The sequence below is a fragment of the Nicotiana attenuata genome, chromosome 6 (assembly GCF_001879085.1).
Source record: "Nicotiana attenuata strain UT chromosome 6, NIATTr2, whole genome shotgun sequence".
In the NCBI taxonomy this organism is placed as follows: Eukaryota; Viridiplantae; Streptophyta; class Magnoliopsida; order Solanales; family Solanaceae; genus Nicotiana; species Nicotiana attenuata.
In genome coordinates this window covers 24,330,809-24,338,841 of record NC_031994.1, presented here as the reverse complement: position 1 = coordinate 24,338,841, position 8,033 = coordinate 24,330,809, and positions in this window count along the sequence as shown.

Here is an 8,033-nt window from a genome sequence, read left to right as displayed (position 1 = left end):
AAAAATTCCAGAATGTAGGCTCCTGTCCCTCTTCCTTGACTTCTCAATCTGCTCGTATGAGTGTATTTCCATACCGTCTGAACATAATGTAGAGAAGTGTTTGGAGTGGGGTCCAATGCGCTCAAATACATGAACTTCAAGATTTTTAACCCTCTCAATACCAATCACACTAGAGTCAACTAAATTTGTATCTTCAACGTCCTTGGTTGACTCTAGTATTACTTCTTCAACATTGACATCCTCAAATTCTAGTTGGCTAGGTTGTTGATGTTCTACTCTGACCTCTCCAATTAACACCTCAAATTCATGCTCTTCTTGGCTACTATCCTCAATATTGGCTTGTTGAACATTAAAAGCTCCAACCACTTGACTCAATTGAGCCTCCAACTTGCGAATAGTTGCCTCTGGCCTTTCTATGTGCAATTGTTTCTCATTGTTTTGTTCCAGAAGGCACTTTAGCATATCCTTGATCTCCTTCAGGTCCGCATTCCCAGGTTCTTTGATCCTATTAACTTCACAAGAAAAGGTAGAACCATCATAGTAAGGGGTTGGGGGAAAATAAGAAATATAAGCACAACCATGAAGGTGACCATTTTTACCACCACACACATCACACACATTCCACAAATAAGATTGAGTTGCTGCATATAACTCGCTCTCAGGAACGTTTTGAAAATTTTTCCACGTAAGGTTTCCTTTACAATATGTATGGAGATCAATAGTAGAATTATCTACACCTAAATTCCCATAATTCCAAGATGTCATGTTTCTCAAATCAACAGTTATAAAAAAAAATACCAAGAAAAAATAAAACAAAATAAAAGTTCAAACTTGAACCCTAGCAATATATACAGCTACAACTACACCGTTAGTTCCCCGGCAACGGTGCCAAAATTTGATCACGCCCAACTCTAGTCCTAAAAAGGATAAGCGGTCACTGCAAATATAATCCGGTCTAAAAGTCCGGAGTCGAATCCCACAGAGAACTAAGGCTTAGCTTTATCTGTTTAATATCACCAAGAAGACAAGATTGAAAATAAATAAACAGTTGAAAACTAACTATGCTTGAATTGTAAACAATTAGAATAAAGGTCTAAGGTAATGGTTTCCCCCGTTGTTGATTTCCTTGGTTGTATGTTTCTTATAGCGTTGACTTAGTTGCCTCTATCAATCATGAACTCTCCAGCTATCATAAATCTCTCTCAAGCAATTATGATAATTTACTAGACGCACTCTCTCAAGCTACGCTAGCTAGATTCGCATTACAGTTCACTTAGACCACACCCGAGGTATCGCTATCTCTAATCCAACCTCTAAACCTCGGTTATGACTCTCGCCTATACTCCGAGAGTGATGTTGTTCAAACAATTGCCTAAATATGCACTCTCTCTCAAGTAGATACATAATAAATAGGAACGGCTAATTGAGGATCCTTTCAATTAACCACAATACAAATATAGTTGAACAAATAGAGATTAAACTAATTCAAATCTATATTACTTATAACAACCAATTCATCCCCAACGGGTTTCACCAAAACCTTAGATTAGAAAAGTTAGCTACTCATGAAAATAACAAAAATCACAAAAGAATTCATATTCAAAGGTAAAAGAACAAAGAAGAAGATTAGAGATTGATGCCCAATGATCCTCCTTGCCTCTTGCCTCCAAGGGTGTTGTCTAACCCTAAAGTAGTGTCTCCTGCCTCCTTAGGTCTAATTTGTGTCCAAAATATGTCCCATGCTCTTCAAAATAGGTTTAGGACCCCTTTTATACAAGTTGGAATGGTGTAGGGCCGAAATAACCTTGTCCCGGACGAAATAGGACTTCTTTTTGATGCCCGGAGAGGCGCGGCCGCGGCCAAAACGCGGTAGGACCGCGGCCAGACAAGCTCTCTGATTTTCTGCCGCGGTCAGTTCCGCGTTTGCGGTTTCTACCGCGTTTGTCACCCTGTTCCGATTGGAATTTGGAAAAACGTAAAACATGAAAGTTGTAGCCCTTTGAGTTAGCTTTCCATCCATATATTGTGGAGCCCAAATGCATTTCTGAGGAAAAAGTTATATCTATTTTACTAGACAGTATGCAATATGCCTCATCGAGTCTTCGTTTGTTCTCAACTATCAAATTTGACACCCGAACACGATCCCGGCTTAATTCCTTGAGATTTTACTCAGACATAAAAGCTTCAAATCACTTATATTCATTCCATAACATATATATAGCTCGGAATCACTCCTACAAGGCATAAAACACACAATTAGTGCAAAACACTAGCGATTAAAGCGCAAACTCAACTAAAGTGCAGTAAATTAAAGTGTAATAATCGACTAAAATATGCAATTATAGCCTATCATCAGACGGGTAATATCATGCAATAAGTAATCGATACCAATCCGTGCTTTAAATACCTTAACGGGGTGGGAAGGGTAGATATGGATATGACGACCACGCGATAATGTCACATGTAGCCCCTCATTGAGGAGTGATTACCGGACATTGTGTGGGGTGATCCATATTTTTAATAAACCTAGGACCCCCCTTCCCTTTATGCTTTATTCTCTTTTAACATTGTATTTCCTTATTTTAAAATCAGCTCTTTTAATTATTCTTCCAATCTTTGTTTACTTTCAAACCATTATGTGTTGAAATCCCATCTTATTTGAGCCTTATCTGCCTATATGTTAATTCCACTTCAATTCACAATAATTGTCTGGCCGGGAACCATATTAGTGGATTCTGAGGGGTGCCTAACACCCTTCCCTTAGAATAATTTCAAGCCCTTACCCTATCTCTGGTTATTCAAATCAAACTCTTTTGGTGTCCTAATGCACCCTAATCATTAGGTGGCGACTCTTCAAAAATGCAAACCCAGTTCCCAAAAGGAATGAGTTGTCCCTCCAAATGTCATCAACCCGATTCCGCGGAGGAAAAAGGGGGCGCGACAGCATGGCAACTCTGCTGGGGATATTTAGGCTTTTACCATTTCATACTATTATTGTGAATTTATGCTCCTTTATTACTTGCTTATTTCCTTCAAGCATTTAATTCCCTCTTGAACTACAAAACTGACTTGTCTCTTGTTTCTTTCATTTACTGCTTTCCTTTACTATTGCTTTAAATTATGAAAACTATTGTATTTACTGTTTTCTTAACGTGTAAATACGTGATAACATGTCTTTAATTATTGCATAATCATGTTCAACATCATATTCCACTCGTGCCAAACAAATACCATAGCAACGCTTATAATGAGTGGTTGCGCTCTTCCGATATTATCAGCCCTAAATCCAGAAAAGGCATATTTGCGGTAAAACCAGTCGATCAACGGTGTAGTCGACGGTTCCATGCCTTTCCCCCTTGAGTTGTCCGCTCAAGGGTACCAGTCTAAAACCCTATAAAAACCTTTATCTATTTAACTGTGCATGCATCATGGTCAAACCTAGTCGAGTCACTTATGTTGTCCGCATAATGACTCTTTAAGATAGCCTTGTCCAAAGTCCACCGGGTTTCCTTAAACCCAAACGGACAATACCACGTTTTGTGCATATATTTGGAGAACTAGATGCTTCAAGCTAATTATTGATATAAAATAGTCGAGTCTGGTGGGGGAAGGGCCTAACCTTATTTGCCTTGCAGAAATATGAGGCACGAAGTACCAAGATTCGACATGGTCACCAACATCCACCCAAGATTGCTAAGCTGGTGGAAAGATTTACACTCTAGTGACCAAAATCTCGCCAGAAAACATCTGGTAATCTAGCCGGAGCATACCTGTTGCTGGGACTTCGCGAGTTGGGGAAGCTGTTCGACAGAGCCAAGGAAGCCGAATCTGGGGAAGGTCCTTCTGGGACCAAGTAGATAGGAGTTTACCTTTTTCGCTTTAAAATGTAACAAGGCCAATGGCCATTAGTAACTTTTAATTCCTGTTTATTTAATGTTGATTTGGGATTCGTCTACTTTTTGTCAATAAAATGAGGCATTTAGCATTCTAAGCTCTCCAAATTAATTTGTCGCTAGGCCTACCTCGGGTACAAAGAGGTCCCCAAATTAGGACGCGGTTTACATTCTGCACTATGTGTTTAAATATTACAACATTTTTATAATCCTCGCTAACTTGTTGCCTTTTTTGTTTTTTTTTTTGTTTATTTCCCCTCCCCAAAGGTTAGTTCGTGCACTCTGGCATCATCATCTTATTTCACAAGGCCCTTTCATACAGGCTATGAGCAGAGGGGCACATCTCAATAATTGGACCATCAGGACAACCAGAGCCCGACGAGCCTCGGGGTAGCAAGGCTAAAACAAGCATCATCAACTGTTTTTATTTACTAAATGATTCTCTTTTCGCATTTTAATTCCCGCAATAAAATCTTCAATGTTCAAAACAATTATGAAATTTATCAAAGGCCTTTTGACTTTTCTTATGAATCAACACTTATTATTATTTTTCTCTTATTACTTTATTTATACAGCATTACTATTAATTATCTTGATGAACCCATGACTGTGACATGTAATGAGGCAACGCAACAAACAGACATAGATTCAGAGGAAGATGACATACCAGAGGAGATTGTTAAGGAAGTTGAGAATTTTGAAAACAGACCAAAATCCAACCTGGACGAGACTGAGGTTGTTAACCTGGGAGATGCAGAAAACGTCAAAGAAACACGAATCACTGTCCACTTATCGCCATCAAAAAAGAAAAAATACACAGAATTTCTAAAGGAATATGATGACATATTCGCCTGGTCATATGACGGCATGACGGGCCTGAGCACGTCATTTGTGGCTCACAAACTGCCCACCGATCCGACATGTCCGCCGGTAAAGCAAAAGCTCAGAAAGTTCAAACCTGATATGAGTTTGAAAATCAAGAAAGAAGTCACTAAGCAGGTCAAAGCTAAGGTCCTTAGGGTAGTGGAATACCCGACATGGTTAGCCAACATTGTGCCAGTACCAAAGAAGGACGGGAAGGTTAGAGTCTGTGTCGACTACCGGGATCTCAATCGGGCCAGTCCGAAAGATAACTTTCCTTTACCAAACATACACATCCTGATCGACAATTGCGCCAAGCATGAATTGCAATCATTTGTGGATTGTTTCGATGGTTATCATCAGATCTGGATGGATGAAGAAGATGCTGAGAAAACGGCTTTCATTACGCCGTGGGGAATGTACTGCTATGAGATGATGCCGTTCGGGCTAAAGAATGCAGGGGCCACCTACATGAGGGCCATGACTACTATTTTTCATGATATGATACACAAGGAGATTGAGGTGTACGTAGATGATGTTATCATCAAGTCCAAAAGGCCACTGATCACATGGGAGATTTGAGGAAGTTCTTTAATAGATTACGGAGGTACAACCTGAAACTGAATCCCACGAAATGTGCATTCGGGGTTCCTGCTGGAAAACTACTCTAGTTTATTGTGAGCCGCCGAGGAATAGAACTGGATCCATCAAAGGTCAAAGCTATTCAAGAATTGCCACCGCCAAAGAACAAAAAGGACGTGATGAGTTTCTTGGGGAGCCTCAACTACATCAGCCGGTTCATAGCACAGTCTACAGTTATCTGTGAGCCAATCTTTAAGATGCTAAAGAAGGATGCCGCTACCAAATGGACTGATGACTGCCAAAAAGCTTTTGACAGAATCAAGTAATACTTGTCAACACCACCAGTCTTAGTCCCGCCTGAGCCAGGTAGACCTCTATTACTCTACCTTACAATATTGGATGGAGCTTTCGGCTGTGTTCTGGGGCACCATGACGAAACAGGGAGGAAGGAGCAGGCCATCTATTACCTCAGCAAGAAGTTCACCCCGTACGAGGCCCGGTATTCTCTGTTAGAGCGCACCTGCTGTGCTTTGACTTGGGTAGCTCAGACGCTGAGGCATTACTTTTGTGCCTATACTACATACCTCATATCAAGGATGGATCCTTTAAAGTACATCTTTCAGAAGCCCATGCCCACCGACAAGCTAGCCAAGTGGCAAATCCTGTTGAGTGAGTTCGACATTGTCTGCGTGACTCAGAAAGCAATCAAGGGATAGGCACTAGCAGATCACCTTGCCGAAAACCCCATGGATGGAGAATACGAACCCCTGAAGACGTATTTTCCTGATGAAGAGGTATCATTCATAGGAGAAGACATTGCAGAATCCTATGATGGCTGGAGAATGTTTTTCGATGGAGCAGCAAATTTCAAAGGAGTTGGAATAAGAGCAGTCCTAGTATTAGAAACCGGTCAGCATTATCCGGTGTCTGCCAAACTCAGGTTCCCGTGCACCAACAATATGGCCGAGTATGAAGCCTGCATCATAGGGCTCAAGATGGCCATTGACATGAACATTCGACAGTTGCTAGTGATTGGAGATTCAGACTTACTCATACATCAAGTCCGAGAAGAATGGGCAACCAAGAACTCTAAGATACTCCCGTATCTGCATCACGTACATGAGTTGAGGAAGAGGTTCACAAAGTCAGAATTCCGACATGTTCCCAGAATCCAGAATGAATTCGCCGATGCATTGGCTACCCTGTCATCCATGATACAACATCCAGACAAAAACTTCATTGATCCCATTCCAGTAAAGATCCATGATCAGCCAGCTTATTGTGCCCATGTTGAAGAAGAAGCAGACGAAAAGCCTTGGTTTCATGATATCAGGGAATATTCGGCAAAAGGCGAATACCCAGAACTTGCAAATCCTACTCAGAAACGCACACTTCGGAGGTTGTCCAACAATTTCTTTCACAACGGAGGAATCCTGTATAGGAGGACTCCTGATTTGGGATTGCTAAGGTGTGTCAACGCAAAGGAAGCATCCAGGCTACTAAAGGAAATCCACGCTGGGACCTGCGGTCCATATATGAACGGTTTTGTCTTAGAAAAGAAGATACTCTGAGCTGGTTACTTTTGGATGACTATGTAGACGGACTGCATCCAGTATGTCCAAAAATGCCACCGCTGTCAGCTACATGCAGACATGATAAAGGTGCCACCAAATGAGCTTAATGCAACAAGCTCACCATTGCCTTTCACCGCCTAGGGAATGGATGTTATTGGACCAATCGAACCTGCCGCTTCCAACGGGCACATGTTTATCCTCGTAGCAATCGACTATTTCACCAAATGGGTCGAAGCAGCATCTTACAAAGCAGTGACTAAGAAAGTATCTGGCTGTAAATATCTTTGGATTTCTGTCATGGCGGACTTTGTCCGCGATCGTATTTTTTGTCGATTCGGGATTCCAGAATCAATCATTACCGATAACGGTTCCAACCTCAACAGCGACTTGATGAGAATCATGTGTGAAACCTTCAAGATCAAACACAAGAATTCTACAGCCTATAGGCCTCAGATGAATGGAGCTGTAGAAGCCTCCAACAAGAACATCAAGAAGATATTGAGAACAATGATAGAGAAACATAAGCAATGACACGAAAAGCTATCATTTGCTCTGTTGGGGTATCGCACCACAGTCCGCACATCAACTAGGGCAACCCCTTATATGCTGGTTTATGGTACAGAAGCGGTCATTCCCGCCGAAGTGGAAACTCCTTCCTTAAGAATCATACAGGAAGCTGAGCTCGACGATGCAGAATGGGTGAAGAGTCATTACGAGCAGCTGGCTCTTATAGATGGAAAAAGAATGAATGCAGTTTTCCATGGTCAACTTTCTCATAAAAGAATGTCCAGAGCCTTCAACAAAAGAGTCAAGCCGAGACAGTTGACACCAGGGCAGCTGGTGTTAAAGAAAATTTTCCCGCATCAAGATTAAGCCAAAGGGAAGTTTTCCCCCAACTGGCAGGGTCCATACATGGTTCACCGGGTTCTGACAGGAGGAACCCTCATACTTGCCGAAATGGATGGAGAAGTCTGGCCAAAGCCAATTAATTCAGATGCAGTCAAGCGTTACTACCTATAACCTTTATTGTTTTTCCTATATGATGTAATTGAACTACGTCTGACCTGATTCCCGTTTAAGAGGGGACACATAGGCAGCCTTATGGGTTCGGTCACAATTAAAT